General features: G+C 53.2%; 1 long non-coding RNA gene across 1 annotated transcript; it reads right to left on the reverse strand.

Moving 5' to 3' along the window:
• Positions 1 to 4,155: 4,155 nt before the first annotated feature.
• LOC141582601 (uncharacterized) lies at positions 4,156 to 14,622 on the reverse strand. The gene is made up of 3 exons (XR_012515474.1): positions 14,473 to 14,622; positions 11,921 to 12,052; positions 4,156 to 11,823 (listed from the first exon to the last, which is right to left on the reverse strand). It is a non-coding gene; the product is annotated as an uncharacterized LOC141582601 (long non-coding RNA).
• Between the last annotated feature and the right edge of the window lie 4,949 nt (positions 14,623 to 19,571).

Here is a 19,571-nt window from a genome sequence, read left to right on the forward strand (position 1 = left end):
CTGGTCAACACAGTGAAACCCCGTCTCTACTAAAAATACAAAACAACGACAAAATAAAACTAGCCAGGCATGATGGCCTGTGCCTGTAATCCCAGCTACTCAAGAGGCTGAGAGAGGGGAATTGCTTGAACCAGGAAGGTGGAGGTTGCAGTGAACCTGGGTGACAGAGCGAGACTCCATCTAAAAAACAAAACAAAACCCTGTGCTACGTGCCAAGGGCAGGCAGAAGGCAGGGAGGGAGATGGAGAGTTTTGGGAGGGGACACTTTTAGATGAGGTGGCTGAGAAAGGCCTCTTTAGGAAAGTAACGTTTCAATAAAGCCATAAGAGGTGCAAAGCCGTGAGCGTGGGTGACACAGACCCCACCTCCAGGACTGAACGTACCAGGACTGGGAGGAAAAGCAGCTCCCACTCAAGAAGGCGGCAGCGGTGCACGGAGGAAAACAACGCTGCAAAATTCACGTCTTACCCCTTGGAGCAGAGCAGGTCAGATGCAGCTTCAGCTGCTGGGAGCCGGTCCCCGGCTTGTGCCACCCTCCTCCCCGCCCCGGCCTGGAGTCCTGCAGCGTGACCCAGAAACAGTGCCAGCAGCCAGGCCTGAGGAAGTGGTGCCTGGCCGTGCAGACACGGCTGGTTGGAGGGAACCCTGGACAGGGCCACATGATGACTTTTCTGGGATCCTTCCTCCACTTAAAAAAAAAATGTAAAAACTGTATATTATGTCTGCATGGCTACAAAGATGAATCTAACCAGGCTGGGCTGGTTATAAATCATTCACAAGTTTTTTTCTGGTTTTAATAAAATAAAGACATTTTTGTGGGTCCACAGTGCCCTCAGACACGGTACCTGCTGAGCCGAATGAGGATGTGGGCTCTGCCTCTGGAGTTGGTGTCAGGAAGCTCTTGCTTCTTCCTTTGCAGGATCAGCAAGGGGTCACTCTGGCTTTTCCCATGGCAAAGAAACTTCCCATGGGCACCTGCACATACCCCAGGCCTCCTCTCTGCCAAAGCAGGAATTCCTGTGCCACCTCCTGGGGAGGGCAACCCAGCAAATGAGCCCCCTTGCATGGGTGGGAGTTGGTGACTGTTCTGTTTTCTGCAATAGTTCATGTTTTTGTTTTGTTTTGTTTTTAAAGACAGGGTTTCATCATGTTGGTCAGGCTGGTCTTGAACTCCCGACCTCAGGTGATCCGCCTGCCTTGGCCTCCAAAGTGCTTGGATTACAGGCGTGAGCCACCGTGCCCGGCCGTTTTTTGTTTTTTGTTTTTGAGGCAGAATCTCACCCTGCTGCCCAGGCTGTAGTGCAGTGGCTCAATATCAGCTCACTGCAATCTCTGCCTCCTGGATTCAAGCGATTCTGCCTCAGCCTTCCTAGTAGCTGGGACTACAGGTGTGCGCCACCACACCCAACTAATTTTTTTGTATTTTTAGTAGAGACGGGGTTTCACCAAGTTGGCCAGGATGGTCTTGATCTCCCGACTTCATGATCCATCCACCTCAGTCTCCCAAAGTGCTGGGATTACAGGCCTGAGCCCCCGAGCCTGGCCCTTTTCTTTTTTGGGGGATGGAGTCTCCCTGTGTCACCAGGCTGGAGTGCAATAGTGTGATCTCAGCTCACTGCAACCTCTGCCTCCTGGGTCCAAGAGATTCTCCTCAGCCTCCCGAGTAGCAGGGACTACAGGCACGCACCACTACACCCAGCTAATTTTGTGTGTGTGTTTTTAGTAGAAAAGGGGTTTTACCATGTTGGCCAGGATGTTCTCAATGTCTTGACTTGGTGATCCACCTGCCTTGGCCTCCCAAAGTGCTAGGATTACAGGTGTGAACCACCGCGCCCGGCCACAATGGTTCATTTTTTGCATCAACTTGACAGAACCACGAGGTGCCCAGTATTTGGTTCCACATTATTCTGCGTCTGTGGTGAGGGTGTTTCCAGCAAGATAAACATTCGCATTGGTAGACCGAGTAAAACAGAGGGCCCACCCTAGTGCGGATGTGCCTCATCCAATCCTACAAAAGCCTGAATAGAGCAAAAGACAAAGCCAAGTGTGGACGCAGCTGGTAGTCCCGACTACGCAGGAGGCTGAGGCAGGAGGATTGCTTGAACCCAGGTGTTCGAGACCAGTCTGGGCAACATGGTGAGACCTCATCTCTATAAAAAGCGTTTGAAAACTTAGCCAGGCATGGCACACTTGTAGTCCCAGCTACTCAGGAGGCTGAGGCAAGAGGATCATTTGAGCCCAGGAAATCGAGGCTATAGTGAGCCACATTCATACCACTGCACTCTAGCCTGGGCAACAGGGAAAGAGCCTGTTTTTTACCAAAAAAAAAAAAAAAAAAAAGTCCAAGCCCAGTGGCTCACTCCTATAATCCCAGCAGTTTGGGAGAGTGGGTGGATTACCTGAGGTTGGGAGTTTGAGACCAGCCTAGCCATCATGGTAAACCCTGTCTCTACTAAAAATACAATTAGCTGGGTGTAGTGGGGGGCACCTGTAACCCCAGCTGCACGGGAAGCTGAGGCCGGAGAATTCCTTGAACCTGGGAGGCGGAGGTTACAGTGAGCTGAGATTGTACCACTGCACTCTAGCATGGTGACAGAGCAAGACTCCATCTCAAAAAAAAAGAAAAAAGAGGCCAGGCGCGGTGGCTCAAGCCTGTAATCCGAGCACTTTGGGAGGCCGAGGTGGGTGGATCACGAGGTTAAGAGATCAAGACCATCCTGGTCAACATGGTGAAACCCCGTCTCTACTAAAAATACAAAAAATTGGCTGGGCATGGTGGCACGTGCCTGTAATCCCAGCTACTCAGGAGGCTGAGGCAGGAGAATTGCCTGAACCCAGGAGGCGGAGGTTGCGGTGAGCCGAGACCGCGCCATTGCACTCCAGCTTGGGTAATAAGAAACTGTCTCAAAAAAAAAAAAAAAAAAAAGAAGAAAAAGAAAAAGAAAAAAGAAAAAGTAAGAATTTGCTGTCGGCCTGACTGTGAGCTGAGCAGGTGCACTGGTTTTCTCTTGCCTTTGAACTTGGACTGCAATGGCACTGTCAGTGCTCCTGGTTTTTTCTGCTTGCTGACTGTAGATCCTGACTGCCAAATCTTCTCAGCCTGAGCTGGGCCAGGGCTCAGGGTAATTAGATGGGGCAGCTGGGGCTTCCCAGCAGCAATTTTTGGGCAAGTCAAGCTAAGACACCTCCTTGAGAATTGCTCTGCAGAGAACTGCCAACTCCAGGCAGTAAGAGGTGAAGCTGCCACACCTTTGCCTAATTCAGGAACACAATCTTTGCCTTTAGAAATTCTCTCTGCTGTTATGTTGAGGGTGGAATGGAAATAAATATAATGTTTCATGCAAAGCAAAAAAATATGATATAAGGATTTTGGGCTGGGCCGGGTGGCTTACCCCTGTAATCTCAGCACCTTAGGAGGTCAAGGTAGGAGGATCCATTGAGCCTGGGATTTTGAGACTAGTCTGAGCAACATAGTGAGACCCTATCTCTTTAAAAAGAGAGAGAGAGAGAGAGAGAGAGAGAGAGAGAGAGAGAGAGAGAGAGGACTTTAAAGTCTTACTTTGGCATTTACTATTGATTTCCAATCATTTGGGATTCAATCATCCAGTTTGAGCACCACTGAAGCCTTTTCTAGGCTGTTTTGATTCATCTTTTCATTGACACTAATCTTGGTACTTCCTAATATTAATGAAAATAAAAGGAAATGAGAGTGAAACAACAATTTTACCTTCCTCTATTAGCTTCTGAGGGAAAAGGCACAGACAAGAGAAGGCTGGGTGACCAGCTGGCATTCGCTTCCCTGTCAGGTGACCGTGACATCCCCGCATCGTGGAAAGGACCCTGAGAGCTGGCCGTGCCTGCGTCTTGGCTCACTGCAACCTCCGCCTCCCGGGTTCAAGCAATTCTCCCTGCCCCAGACTCCTGAGTAGCTAGGATTACAGGTGCGTGCCACTACGCCCAGCTGTTTTGTATTTTTAGTAGAGATGGGTTTTGCCATGTTGGCCAGGCTGGTCTGGAACTCCTGACCTCAGGTGTTCCATCAGCCTTGGCCTCCCAAAGTGCTGGGATTATAGCAGTGAGCAACGGTGCCCAGCCTTTTTTTTTTTTTTTTTTTTTTTTTTTAAGAGACAGGCTCTTGCCTTGTTGTCCAACCAAACCTCTTAGCAAGTCGGACTTACGGACCATTAGAAACCCAATCAGGAACTCAAAACCTCACTCCCAGGTATACACCCAAGAGAAGTGAAACTTACATTCACACAAACACTGGCACGTGAATGTTATGGCAGCTTACTGATAATTATTCGAACCTGGAAATCGCCCACATCCTTTACCTGGTGGATAGGTAAATACACCACACTCTATCCAGACAGCAGAACACTACTCAGCAATGAAAAGGAATCATATGACAATGTGAGTGAGCCTCAAGTCATGACGCTCAGAGAAAGAGCCTGGACTCACACGATCCCATTTCCAGGATTCACTGGAAAAGCAAAGGGAGAACAGAGCATGGTTGCTGGGGCAGCAGGGGGGTTCTGGGATTGATGGGATGTTCCCTGTCTTGACTGTGGTCATGGTGACAGGACTCTATGCATTTGAACTATATACCAAAAAAGTGAATTTTACTGTGTGTACCTTGAAACCTATTTAACCATTAAAAAATAAAAATTGAGGCCGGACGCGGTGGCCTATGCCTGTATCACCAGCATTTTGAGAGGCCGAGGTCGGCAGATCACAAGGTCAGGAGTTCAAGACCAGCCTGGCCAATATGGTGAAAACCCATCTCTACTAAAAATATAAAATTTAGCAGGGCGTGGTGGTGGGCGCCTGTAATCCCAGCTACTCGGGAAGCAGAGGCAGGAGAATTGCTTGAACCCAGGAGGCAGAGGTTGCACTGAGCCAAGATCATGCCACTGCACTCTAGCCTGGGCAACAGAGTGAGATGCCATCTCAAAAAGAAAAAGAAAAGAAAAGGGCACAGTGCTGAGCGTGGATTTCAGATGCCCTATTTCAGGAAACACAAACAAGTCCAGATTCTCCTGGCTGTGGCTCTGAGCTTTAGATGTTTGCAGAGTCAGAAGAGTGACAAAGGTTACAGGTGAGCCTGCGGGAGTAGACACCTTTGTGGAAGAGGGACTGGATGAAATGATTAGCTTTTTCTGTATAGGTTTTTGGATGATGTCACTTTGTGATCTCTATTTGCTGTGGCACCAGCAACCCTCACTGGGTCCTTGGCTCTGCCCTGTTCTGTTCTGCCTCCTCCTTTGCCAGTGGGGTTTCCGGGTTTCTATCCTGAGCTCTGTGCCAGGGTCCAACCCAGCAACCTGCAGCCCTGAGGTCTGTAGGTCCCCATGTGGGCACTCTTGACCTCCTAGGCTTCACCGATCTGCAGACCTCCTCGCCAGTCACTCATGAACTTGGCTGAGGCACAGCTTTTCAGATCCCCGGGGACCCCTCCTCTCTTCCCTCCCACGGGGTTCTTGTGAAGCTCGAGGGAGAAAATGGTTGACAAACGGTTTTGCGAAACTAGGATTGGTTACCAAATGGGGAAGCTTATTACTGAAGACACAGATGCAGAACATTCAAGCAGGGAGCCATCAATCTCCTCTGCTGTCAGGAAGGCTGGGGGAGGGGCGGTGGGACCCAAGACAGCAGGAGCGGGATGCCACCAAGTTCTCAAAGACCTCATCTACCCCAGCCCTTCCTGTCTGGCCTCCAGGCGGCACCAGATCTCCACCCAGTGTGTGACCCTCTGCCCAAGCATTCAGTGGACCACCCCCCAACACACACACACACACGCACACGCACACGCACACGCATCCCTCAGTGAGATTCGGGCAGAGGGGAAGACAGCCAGGGGCCGTGGGGACTCAGGGGTGAGAAAGGGGCTGGCAGAGAGCAGGGCGTCCACCCAGAGTCAGGTTCAGGGCCGCATTGATGTGTGGCCAGGGTGCAACACAGAATTCTGCAAGATTCAGAACATCCCTCAATCACCACATTTTCAGAAAATGGATGAAAAGCTGATCAAACAGACGTTTGATGCCAGGATGAAGAGGAGCTGGATCCTGCACCATCGAGCTGGAGGCAAAGTATGGGCTGGAGTTCCCCACAGCTGGAGCAGGAGTCCTCTGTCATCGTCTAGTCTGAAGCAGGAAATGCAAGAAGGCCCTTGGTGTCTCCTTCAAGCCCCAGCCCGAGCCCGAGCCCGGCTGCTGAGAGCCCAGGGTGTACGGGGGCACGTTCAGGCCCGGGCGACGGGACTCTGGGAGCTGGGCTTGCTGGTCCAAGCAACTTGGAGCACAGGCCAGTTTGCAGTTCAGCTCAGAATCCTGATTCAGAAAAACCACCACTTCTCCATGCCTGGGGAGATATGTGGACGCCCCAAACTGGGCTTCTGGGGCCACCCCAGCAAAACCCTAAATGACAGAATTGCCCAGATAGAAGTTGGCAGGCCTGTTAGCGAGACTAACCCCATACTCATCCATGCCCTCTTCTAGTTCACAGGGCACTTTTGTGGCAGGGGAATATGAACTATTCTTGCTAATGAGGATGGTGATGCTCACAGGACCCGCACTGCTTGTCCAACGCCCCACAGTTAGGAAGTGGCAGAGTGGGGCCTTTAACACCCAGATTCCTGCCTCTGAGTCCTGAACAGTTGCTTCAGAGGCTGAGCCTTCGGAGATGATAAAACAGGAGTTTGGCTGCTGAGCCCTCTTTGGGGCACTTTCTCTAGAATAGCCAAAAAGTGGTCCCCAGATGCCACTTGCTTGTATGTGCCTGCTACGCCAGTGCCATTCAGTAAAAAGAAAGTGTTTTGTTTTTTGCTGCTGAATTGTAATATGTAATTGCAATGTATGTACATAGTCATATGTTTCTGTAAAGTTTGCAGAGGTGAGACGTCAGTTAGTCACACTAAGCCAGCTTGGTGGCACACCACATGCCTGTAGTCCCACTGCTCAGGAGGCTGAGGTGGGAGGATGGCTTGAGCCCTGGAGTTCAAGGGTGTGATGAGCAGGGATTGCACCACTGTACTCCAGCCTGGGTAACAGAGTGAGACCTATCTTTAAAAAAGAAAAAAGACCCCGGTGAAGTGGCTCACAAAGTAATCCCGGTACTTTGAGAGGCCAAGGCAGGAGGATCACGAGGTCAGGAGTTCGAGACCAGCCTGAACAACATGATGAAATCCCATCTCAAATAAAAATAAAAAATTAGCCAGGTGTGGTGGTGTGCGCCTTTAATCCCAGCTACTAGGGGGGCTGAGGCAGGAGAATCACTTGAACCCAGGAGGCAGAGGGTGCGGAGACCTGAGACCATGCCATTGCACTCCAGCCTGCGTGACAAGAGCAGGACTCCGTCTCAAAAAAAAAAAAAAAAGAATCCAACCTGGGCAACATAATGATAGACTCTGTCTCTATGCATGTCTGTATATGAATAAAGTTTTAAAAAATGATAAAAATAACTTCAGTTAGTTTAAGTCTCTTTCCACTCTGATTCCCCTCGTTCCCCCTCCCGTCCAGTTGGATGGTGTTGGACTGGCTGTAGGTATTTTGGGAGAAGTTGGAAATAGTTCAGAATTCAGGGATATTTCATGTGGTTCACAGTTCTATCCATGCATAGCTCAGTCATTGCTGGCTGTCCGGGGGGACAGATGGCTTCCAGGAACACACCCACCAATGAATGAATGAATGAAGAATGAATACAATGATCATGACAGAAAAAGATTAAAATTTCTTGCTGATTTGGCATCAAATACTGACATCAACAAAGACAACATAAGACTCAGAACAGGTCCCTGTAATGAGAGCATCAAAGCCTCGCTTGGTAACCAGTGTGGTCTATCCAAAGAGCATTTAAGGTCAGGTCCCACAAGAGCAAACTTGACATAGCCATGCCCTGAACTCTTACTGCTACCATATAAAAGAAATGTGATCAAAGTTTGTATTTTCTCTATAGAAAACGGCATTACAAAATCCTTGATGTACAAGGAAGCGATCAGGTATAGAAAAACATAGGGAGGCCAGGTACAGTGGCTCATGCCTGTAATCCCAGCACTTTTGGAGGCCGAGGTGGACAGATCACCTGAGGTAAGGAGTTCGAGACCAGCCTGGCCAATGTGGTGAAACCCTGTCTCTAGCAAAAATACAAAAATTAGCCGAGCGTGGTGCGCACACCTGTAATCCCAGCTACTCGGGAGGCTGAGGCAGGAGAATCGCTTGAACCCAGGAGGTAGAGGTTGCAGTGAACCAAGATCGCACCACTGCACTCCAGCCTGGACCACAAGAACAAAACTTCATCTTAAAAAAAAAAAGAAAGAAAGAAAAAGGAAGGAAAGGAAAAGAAAAACAGGCCTGGAATGGTGGCTCACGCCTGAATCCAGCAGTTTGGGAGGCTGAGGCAGGTGGATCACCAAATCAGGAGTTTGAGACCATCCTGGCCAACATGGTAAGACCCTATCTCTACTAAAAATATAAAAATTGTCTGGGTGTGGTGGTGCACATCTGTGGTCCCAGCCACTCAGGAGGCTGAGACAGGACAATTGCTTGTACCGGGGAGGGCGGAGGTTGCAGTGAGCCGAGATTGCACCACTGTACTCCAGCCTGGGCCACGAAAATGACACTTAATCTTAAAAAAAAAAAAAAAAAGAAAGAAAAACATAGGGAATGCATTGGTGGTCAAGCGGGTGATACAAAACGCCCTGTTATGTTTCTGAGTGGCTTGATATTTACCAACCTTCTAAAATTTGTAGTGTCATTTGTATTCTTCTTCTAAGGGGCAGTCAAAACACTGTCACACCTAATTTTGTTTTTGTAATTGTGTTTGTGTCTTGCTTTTTTTTAAGGCAGAGTCTCGCTCTGTTCCCCAGCTGAAATGCAGTGGTACAATCATGGCTCATTGCAACTTCCACCTCCCAGGTTCAAACAATTCTCCAACTCAGCCTCCCGAGTAGCCAGGATTACAGATGTGTGACATCATGCACGGCTAATTTTTTGTATTTTAGTAGACAAGTTTCACCATTTTGGCCAGGCTGGTCTTGAACTCCTGACTTTGTGATCCACCCGCCTCAGGCTCCCAAAGTGTTGGGATTACAAGCGTGAGCCATCATGCCTGGCCAGTAATGTCTTTTTCTAAATCAAAATGACAAGTGTACAATCTCAGCCAATTAGCAAGGTGCTGGGATGAAGATGGGGCCTCACCCTAGCCTTGTCGAGGGGTCTTCCAAAACAGCTCCCTCCCTCTGGGCCACCCAAATGGGTCCCTGTGGGGAAGGAAGGGCCCTGCCATGAGGGAAGCACAGGGGGTTCCACATCACCAGACACCCACAAGATACCCATGTAGGGACAGGCATCCACATCCCAGGAGGAAGAAAGGGCCTCCTGGGGCCCAGAAGGGGCACAGCAGAGGGCATCCTGCAGCTGGCTGGCCCTGACCCCAGCTGGAAGGAAATGGGGGACCCAAAAGGAGCCAGGGGTTTCCCAGGAGCCGTGTGTCCATGGGGAGGGGACCACAGTTCCACCGACCTCCATCCTGGTTAGACCCCATCTGGGCACAGGGAGTGCAGGCTGGGCAAACCCCCCATGGAGAAGGGTCTGGAAGACACGCTGGGGGTCACACAGGACCAGGGATGTCTTGGCATGGAGAAGGGGAGGCTGTGGGGCCACAGATTCCCCGTCCACACCTGCCGGAGATGCTGGGGAGAAGGACCTGGTGACAACTTCCCAGGGAAAGGCCTGTTCACCAGGCCAGGCTGTGGCAGCGGGGACCACTGGGGGTGAGCGGCGGCCGGAGCCTCGGCGCCTCCAGCGAACCAGGGACCCTGTGGGGAGGGGCTGGCCACCCGGGAAACCGCTCCCTCCACCAGCCCTCCTGCTAGGCTTCGGGCCTCACCTGGGAACCCGAAGTGAAGGGAGAGGAGGGTCCGGCAGGGTCTTCTCTTTCCAGGTGCCCTCGGCGCTTGCCTGCGCCGCCATGGGGCTTCCTTAACACCCACAGAGTTGAACGAAAGGGAGAACCCAGATCCGAACCACCTGCCCTCTTTCCTCCGCCCACCAGTCAGCTCCTTCCTACTTAGGGCCAAACGCAGCCTCAGATTCTGACCTCCACACTCTACGAGTCGAGTCCGTGTGACCCAGGTCCTACTTATCTTCAATTAAATTTAGTGGAATCACCGAGGCGCCCTTTTCACCTGTGCGTTAAGAGAAAGGGCTCCACCTTCACGCGCTCATTCAGGAGATTCCCTGGCTTGGGCCTAAGTACCTACAAAGAGGAGGGGGGCCTTCAGCAGGTGGGGGGGGAATCGAGGGGCTACACTGAGCTCCCATCTAAGCTGGAAGCGCAGACACTCCCAGAGTCTCCCCAGGCAGTGTGGCTGATCCTAGATGACAACCCCAGCCCCACCTCCATTGGCCGCGTGGCCTTAAAACGGCTGCTTCCGGCCAGGTGCAGTGGCTCACGCCTGTAATCCCTGCACTTTGGGAGGCTGAGGCAGGCAAATCACAAGGTGAGGAGCTCGAGACCACCCTGGCCAACATGGTGAAACCCTGTCTCTACTTAAAATACAAAAATTAGCCAGGTGTGGTGGCGGGCACCTATAATCCCAGCTACTTGGGAGGCTGAGGCAGGAGAATCACTTGAACCCAGGAGGCGGAGGCTGCAATGAGCCCAGATCGTGCCATTGCACTCCAGCCTGGGTGACAGAGTGGGACTCTGTCTCAAAAAACAAAAACAGCAACAATGAAAAGAACCAGCAACTTCCCGTCTCTGAGTTTCCTTGTCTGCAAAATGCAGACATAATAGCACCTGCCTCACAGGGTGACTTAGAGAGAGGACTCAGCCAAGTGTCTGGCAAGGGTGATTCCTTCCCCACCTTAGGTCACCTCTTCCTCATCTTGCCCTCACCCTCATTCAGTGGCTATGCCCAGCAGTTGGTGGCCCAGTGCCCAGAAGGGGGTCGGAGGAGGCAGGAAGGCTTTGGGGACGTGGGACCAGGCCCTGACCAAGGGCCTCCCGCCCACTCCCAGGCCAGCCGCTCCTGGCAAGTGCCCGAGTCTCCGTCCCACGGGCAGCTCCGAGATGGCCTGGCCCCGTGCTCCCTGTGTGACACACAGTGAGCAGACACTGGGCGGAAAGAAAGGCAAAGGGAAGCCCAGGGGAAGCAGGGACTCGGGCACAGGCTCCTTGCCAGGCAGAAAAAGCCCCAGAACACTTACCTTTTGCCCCAGGGGAGTTTCCTGAGGAGGGGGGCTTCTGACAAGTGAAGGCTTCAGTCACCTGTGCCTGCTGGAAAGATCTTGGTCCTAGCCAGGCGTGGTGGGTCACACCTGTAATCCCAGCACTTTGGGAGGCCAAGGCAGGTGAATCACCTGAGGTCTGGAGTTCAAGACCGGCCTGGCTAACATGGTGAAACCCCATCTCTACTAAAAATATAAAAAATTAACCAGGTGTGGTGGTGGGCACCTGTAATCCCAGCTATTTGGGAGGCTGAGGCAGGAGAATCACTTGAACTCAGGGCAGGTGGAGGTTGCAGCGAGCCAAGATCGTGCCATTGCACTCCAGCCTGGGTGATGAGTGAAACTCCATCTCAAAAAATTAAAAAATATAAATCATGGTCCTGAGATCCAAAAGCGGTTTCTCCCTTCCTCTGATTCCATTCTGAAAATGGAGGGCAGGCTGGGATTATTGTGTATCAGCACTCCCCTGGGAGATTTCTGGTCCTAAAACAGCATCTCACCTGTAATCCCAGCTACTCAGGAGGCTGAGGCAGGACAGTCGCTGGAACCGGGGAGGTGGAGGATGCAGTGAGCCACGATCACGCCGCTGCACTCCAGCCTGGGTGACAAGAGCAAACTCCATCTCAAACAACAACAACAACAACAAAACACCCAGCATTTCTTTAGTGTTGCAGGGCATTTTGTACAGAACAGACCTTCGAGTCCAGTGACTGCAGGAAGTCTCTAACTTCCCAAAGAGCCGTTCCCACTCAGAAACCGGATTGTAAATGATGTGAGGCTTCGGGGAACCGCCCAAAAGCTGCTGAACTCTGAATGCCGCTGACAATCTGTACATGGGAAATGAAAACAGTAGAAATCGATACTAGTTGCAATACTAGTAATTTCTGAGCAGAAAAAATAAATGGTTTTATGCATTTGACTTCAGCTGCTGGAGAGAGCAAGGTAGTTTTCATCGGAGGAGGCCCAGGAGAGGGGGAGGCCTTCTCATTCTGCTTCCCTTGGGCCCCCTCCAGCCTCCGCCTCTCAGCCTGGATGGGACACCCTAGCCCCTTATCTACTCCTGGAAGCTTCTTATAAAGCCTTCCTGGGACAGGTTCACACCTGTAATCCCAGAACTTTGGGAGGCCAAGATGGGTGGATCACTTGAGGTCAGGAGTTTGAGACCAGCCTGGCCAACACAGTGAGGCTAAGGAAGGAGAATCACTTGATTGCGGGAGGCGGAGGTTGCAGTGAGCCAAGATTGTGCCAGTGCACTCCAGCCTGGGCGACAGAGCAGCACTCCATCTCAGAAAATAAATAAATAAATAAATAGAGCCTTCCTGAACACCTGGACCTTCTTGGTGGGCTCAGCCCGTCATGTTGGGATGTGACTTAGAGTGGATATCAGCCTACGCCCTACATGGCGGGCACCCAGCACAGGGCCGGCCCACAGCAGTGCCCTGGAGAGTTTGTTGGATGAGGGAATGAGTGACCTGAAATTCCTGTGGATCATCGAAGGGGCCTTCTGGACTCCTGCAAGAATTAGACGGGCTGGCCTGGGTTCTTTGCTATCCCTGAACCTAGGGCAGTCTGACTCTGACCCAGGTCTGCTCAGCTGTGCCATTATCCTTCCCAGCCCTGGGGCGGTGGAAGAGCCGGCCTAGCCACAGGGCAACGGGAACAGAAAGTAAGAGGCAGTGAGAATAGATGGCCAGCTGAGAGGAGAGGGCAGAACTTTCCTGAGGCCTGAGGCTGGTTGGGGGGAGCCCCCTGAGAATCCCCTGCAGCTGCCCTGACCCCTGCACCCGGCCTCTGGAACCTCATTGGGAGCAGCTCCAAGACCAGCCTCTAATTGCTCTGGCTAGTGGAGAGGGTGGCGGGGGATGGGGTGCTTGGAGGGCCTCGATTTCTGGCTCCTCCCCCGGCCCCTGCTGCTCCTCCCAGACCTGTCACCTCCATAAACTTCCTTATCCATAACCACACACTCCTCTTCTCCCCTTGGGGACCCTCCTTGTTCTCTGTGACTTTCCCAAACCCCCCTCCCCTCTAAAGGGACCTACACAATTGAGAGGATGAATAAAGATTAAAGGCAAAACAACTACTTTTCTATTTTTTTGAGACGGAGTCTCAATCTGTCGCCAGGCTGGAGTGCAGTGGCAAAATCTCTGCTCACTGCAACCTCTGTCTCCTGGCTTCAAGTGATCTTCCTGCTTCAGCCTCCCAAGTAGCTGGGACTACAGGCATGTGCCACCAGGCCCAGCTAATTTTTGTATTTTTAGTAGAGTCAAGGTTTCACCATGTTGGCCAGGCTGGTCTCGAACTTCTGATCAGGTGATCTATCCACCTGCCTTGGCCTCCCAAAGTGCTGGGATTACAGGTGTGAGCCACTGCACCTGGCCTAGAACAACTGCTTTTCTTTCAACATGTCACTGTTTGCAAAATGCTCTCACTTCCATTACTCTCATTGTTCTTCACTAAACCCTTATAAAGTCGGTATTTCACCCCCATTTTGAGGATGCAGAAACTGCCCCCCACTCCAACGCCTGAGGATACAAGGCTGTGGTGCAAACTGAAGTTAGCTCACACCAGATCCCTTGCCCTTCCCAGGAAAAGGCGCTGACCCTCCAAAGAGGAGGGAGAGGGGAGGGAGTGGGGAGGAATGAAAGGTTGTGGGCAGGCCGGGCGCGGTGGCTCAAGCCTGTAATCCCAGCACTTTGGGAGGCCGAGGCGGGTGGATCACGAGGTCGAGAGATCGAGACCATCCTGGTCAACAGGGTGGCACGTGCCTGTCATCCCAGCTACTCAGGAGGCTGAGGCAGGAGAATTGCCTGAACCTAGGAGGCGGAGGTTGCGGTGAGCCGAGATCGCGCCATTGCACTCCAGCCTGGGTAACAAGAGCGAAACTCCGTCTCAAAAAAAAAAAGAAAGGTTGTGGGGAGGGGAAGGCAGGGAGGGCGGGCAGGTGGGGGAGGAAGGCGGGAGAAGGAAGGAAATGGGAGGGTGGAGGGAGAAATGGAAGGGAGGGAGGGAAGGAGGGAGAACTGGGGGGGAGGGCAGGTGGGAGGGGGGAGGAAGGGATGGAAGGAAGGAGAGGGAACAAGGGCGGGCGAGTGGGGGAGGGAGGGAAGGAAGGTGGGAGGAGGAAGGGGGAGGGAGAAGTGGGGGGAGGGAGAAGTGGGGGAAGGAGAAGTGGGGGAAGGAGAAGTGGGGGAAGGAGAAGTGGGGGAAGGAGAAGTGGGGCTAGGGACAAGGGAAGGGAGTATCAAACCTGTCTCAGACTTGAGAAGTGCTTGTTTCTGTTCAAATGCGTATTTCCTGGCCCTGCAACTCTGCGGGGTGGAGCCAGCGTCTGCAGATTAGTGGCAGCCACACACACCCTCTGCCCACGGGAGACAGAAGCTCTGGTCTTACAGAACTTTGGAACTGTGGGTGAGGAAGCATGAATAGGCTCACGGGAAGCTAATTGCTTCCTTAATTGGCTGAACCCACGCTGGGGAGCCCTGCCCGGAAAGTCCCGGTTGCTGGAGGGATGGGACTGGTTTGCCTGGCGGCCAATAACCGGCTCTGCTGGAGGCTGCCCCGGAGGAGATAGTGCGGCTGTCCCAGAAGAAACAGCCTGAGGGGAAACGGCCGGGCCCCCCTGGGTGCCCAGGAAGGGATTTAAAAAGAGGCGAGCTGAGGTCCCGAAGCCGCCACGCCCTGCACCCCGTACTCACCGCCCCCGCCCCCACCGGCACATTCCTGGTTCTGCCTGCACCGGAGCCCCCCGGAACTCCCACCGCGCTATCCCACGGCCGCTCAAGCCTGTCCTGATCTTGCTGGGCGGTGACCTCAGGGCAGCCCGGGACCCCTAGAGGGGGAAAAAGGCTCACGGAGAGGAAATCTCAAGTGAGCGCGTTCCCATGTCTACCACCAGGTGGCACCATCAGCACAGGCCAACCCTGGGGCCGTCCTGCGTGGCCAGGAGGGGCAGGCGGTGGCACCGTTAATGGGGGACTTGGTGGCTCTGGGGTCTGAAGTCCGAGGGCCTCCTGGTTCTGTGCTCGTCTCTTTGAGGGACATGGTTGTGACAAGGGCCCGAGCCTCCCAGAACCTTGGCACATGGTGGACGTGGTGGAATAAATGTTGAAAATTGTGGCCAGGCGCCGTAGCTCACACCTGTAATTCCAGCACTTTGGGAGGCCGAGGAGGGTTGATCACTTCAGGTCAGGAGTTCGAGACCAGTGTAGCGAACATGGTGAAAAATCTATTAAAAATACAAACTAGCCAGGCGTGGTGGCATGTGCCCATAATCCCAGCTACTCTGGAGGCTGAGGCAGGAGAAGCTCTTGAACCCAGGCGGAGGTTGCAGTGAGCCTAGATCGCACCACTGCACTTCAGCCTGGGCAACAGAGCAAGACTCCATCTTAAAACAAAGCAAAACAAATTGTGCCACCTTTGGGTTTTTTTGTTTGTTTTATTTTTGGAGACAGAGTTTTGCTCTGTCACCCAGGCTGGAGTGGCTCACTGCAACTTCCTCGGATCCTCCTGCCTCAGCCTCCCGAGTAGCTGGGACTACAGGCACATGTTGCCACGCCTGGCAATTTTTTTGTTTTTATTTTTTAGTTGAGATAGAATTTTGCTGTGTTGCCTAGGCTGGTCTGGAACTCCGGAGCTCAGGCAATCAGCCTGCCTCGACCTCCCAAAGTACTAGGATCACAGGCGTGAGCCACTGCGCCCAGCCTCACCTTTGTTTTCTGTTTCTTCCACATCTTGAAGATTCCTGCTGGCGTGGCAGGGCTGACCTCCCAGAAACTGAGCATAGCAGGGGAGGTCTCATCATACCGTGGTATGTGTCCAGTAGGAAATCCCCGGTCCCAGGTTTGCCTCCAGTCCCCTCTGTGACCCGGAGCAGGTCATTCACTCTGTTTTTCTCTCTCACTAAATGGGTCAGATGAGGAGTATAATAACTGCCCTGAGTGAAGGACCAGGTGAATTACAAGCGAGCGCAGCAGTTAAAGCCAGCTCCCGGGAGCTGGGACCCTGGTTCCACTGCTTCCTTGCTGTGTGGCCTTAAGCAAGTGCCTTGTGTTCTCCGAACCCCAGTTACCTCATCTGCAAAGCAGGAGCAGTCATAAATGACACCTCCCATACAAGGTTTCTGTGAGGGCCGAAGTACATGAAAAGCCTTTAGAACTGTGTCTGGCATCAAACAAATGCTTAAGAGCCAAAAGTACAGGCAGCTGGAACTGAGAGGGGATTCTGGAGACGGGCCAGGCCAGGCTTCCAGCCCAAGCAGCCTGTGGGTGGATGGCCTGCAGGTGGGTCTGCCTGCTTCCGGTGGGGTCAGCACGACCCAGCTACGGGCCACTTCGAGGCCCAAGAAGGCCCCAGAGGCAAACCCAGCTGCTCCTAGGATGGAGGCTACCGTTTTGAATGTGGGGTGTTTAAGAGAAAGGATGGATCAGGCCCTCATACCCCGGGACCCTTTCTGCCTCAGCTAAGCCAGCTCAAAGCATCGTTCCGAGGGGCTCCTCCTGCGGGTCGGCTCAGCTCCTCGTGGTGCTGGAGTCTTTGGGGAGGAAGGAAGTGATTTCCACAGCCGAAGTGGGGAGCAGGGGAGTCCTCTTCCCACGGTACTTCTGCTTCCTGTGCAGAAAGGAACCAGGAAGAGCTGAGGACATCACCGTGTCCTGGCTGGAGGCCCCTCAGCCACCACTTGCTCACTGAGGCATTTGAAAATCCTGGAGGGAGGCCAGGTGCGGGGACTCATGCCTGTAATCCCAGCACTTTGGGAGGCCAAGACAGGTGGATCACCTGAGGTTGGGAGTTTAAGACCAGCCTGACCAACATGGAGAAAACCCTGTCTCTACTAAAAATACAAAATTAGCCATGCGTGGTGGCGCATGCCTGTAAATCCCAGCTACTCAGGAGGCTGAGGCAGGAGGATCGCTTGAACCCGGGAGACGGAGGTTGCAGTAAGCTGAGATCATGCCATTGCATTCCAGCCTGGGCAACAAGAGTGAAACTCTGTCTCAAAAAAAAAAAAGAGGGGCCTGGATGTGCTGCGGTTTTCTTTGCTCCCGAGGAGGATCAGGGCCAGACACGAGGCCCCAACAGCGTAGCCAGGGCTTCTGGGCTCCTCGCCAAGGCCTGTCTCTGCCTCTCCCTCGGAGGCTGCTTGGCTGCAGTGTCTCAGAAACTCCGAAATGAGCTGGGACCCTCAGCTGCCTCTTGTCCAGTCCCGTCTGTGCTCCGAAGCCCAGGGCCTGCCTGGGGAGGGTGCAGGCCTCCTCCCACCCCGCCCCCAGAGCCCCAGCTCCCCTGAGGCCTCCTGTGTGCCAGTGCAGTGTCGGGCACCCGCCTTCACGTCGAGCCTGGAGGAAGGCCTCTCCCTGCCTTACGATCAGTCATCCGCCCATTCATGCACCCCCTGGCCAGGCACAAGGAGGAGCGGGGAGGAAGACAGGCAGCTCAGGCAGGCAAGCATGGAAACCAGGTGTGCAGCAGGCTAGACCCAGACTCAGAGCTCCCAGGAGTCCGGGGTGCAGAGCTGGAGTGTGGGGGGCACCATCACAGGCCAAGGGGCTTGTTGTCTGAGAGGCAGGGGCAGCGAGCTGGCACCAGGGCAAGGGCAGAGGCCGCGCTGCGTTGGAAGAGCAGGCTCCCGTGTTCCGAGGCAGCTGGGCACTTGGCTGCTTCCCGGTGCCAAGTCATAACAAGACTTGTGGAGGCACAGACCAATGCTTTTCCAATGCTCCCTGTGTGCCCCAAGGCATTAACATCAGGTCTATCACCATGGCATTGAGGTGCTTAGACAACCTGCTACCCCCAGGAGCCGGGAGTAGCATGAAGCAGCCAATCTGTGTCTCGCTGTGACATATGAGAGAATGTATCATTGTGATGGATCAACAGTCAATATCACTGGAGTCCTCGCCCGCCCCCGGCGCGGTCGGAAACGTCTCCTGTTCTTACATCTTCCTCCCCCCGTGGGCGGCCCCTGCCCTCGCCAGCCTCCCATGCCCTTGGCGTTGGTGGAAATGTCTTTCTGCTTTTGTTGTCCATGTTTGGAACAGCCCAGGGAAAAGCACTTGTGTAAAGAACCGAACTGGCCCTCCTGATGTCATCACTGGGGGCTGCAGCCAGGCACGTCTGAGCAGGTGGCATCGGGTGGGAGAAGGCTTGGGCATCATGCAGCTGGCAGTTCCAATGCCCGCCCCATGGACCTGCTCTGATCCTGGGCACGTTGTTTTGCCTCCTGGGGCTGTGGTCTTCTCTTTTGTACAATTGGGATCATCATATTTATCTGGTGAATGAAGGAACACTTTAAAGAAGGGAGGTCAGTGCTTGGCACACGCTGAAACTCACATGTTCCTGCCTGCGTCCCCCAGGTACCAGGTGCCTCCAGCTCCACCACTGATCACCACACCCCAGCCCCTTTCCTCTGTCACTCCAGACACGCAGGCAGACGTGTGCGTGCCCAGTGTGCCGAGGGTGAAAGGCTCCAAGTCTGCTGAGGAAGGGGTCCGGGCAGCAAACAATTTCTGTCCCAGGCTGATGCTGCTAGAGAACAGAGGCTGTGACCTGCAGCCAGTGGGGAAGCAGCCCACGTGTCTTACATTGGGAGGTTGAGTGAGCTAAGGTTTAGGGAGGCCACAGGGAGGAGCTGATGTTAGAGATGGACCGGAGAGGAGGCAGCCCCTTGCCCTCTGCAGGGGACCCACAGAGACCTTTGCTGGGTGAATGATAGGCAGCCTGCCTTTCACACCCCCTAGGTGTTTGGCCCTCTCTGGCGCTGGGAACATGAGGCTCCTGCCCTTCACCCCAGCCTCCCTACCAACTCCCACCAAAAAACCTACTCTTTGGTCAATACGTGATTAAGGGATTCTCAGAATATTCTAGACAAGTTTGTGTGAACATGCTTGTGGTCATTTTAAAACTGTTTCAGGCCAGGTGAGGTGGTTCATGCCTGTAATCCCAGCACTTTGGGAGGCTGAGGTGGGCGGATCATGAGGTCAGGAGTTTGAGACCAACCTGGCCAGCATGGCGAAACTCCATCTCTAATAAAACTACAAAAATTAGCCGGGCATGGTGGCATGCACCTGTAATCAATCCCAGCTACTCAGGAGGCTGAGGTAAGAGAATCGCTTGAACCTGGGAGGTGGAGGTCGCAGTGAGCCGAGATCACACCACTGCACTCCAGTCTGGTGACAGAGTGAAACTGCATCTCAAAAAAAAGCGTATCAGAAGTGAGAGGCTAAACCAGGGCCCGAAGTTACTCATGGAGATCCCATGACCCCTCTGCATGGTCACCAGTGTCTCCTGGACAGGGCCCCAACTGGAAAGAGCCCAAAAAGGGGTGAAGCCCACTGGGGCTTGAACTGAGTC

Source organism: Saimiri boliviensis, chromosome 21 (assembly GCF_048565385.1).
Source record: "Saimiri boliviensis isolate mSaiBol1 chromosome 21, mSaiBol1.pri, whole genome shotgun sequence".
Taxonomy (NCBI): domain Eukaryota; kingdom Metazoa; phylum Chordata; class Mammalia; order Primates; family Cebidae; genus Saimiri; species Saimiri boliviensis.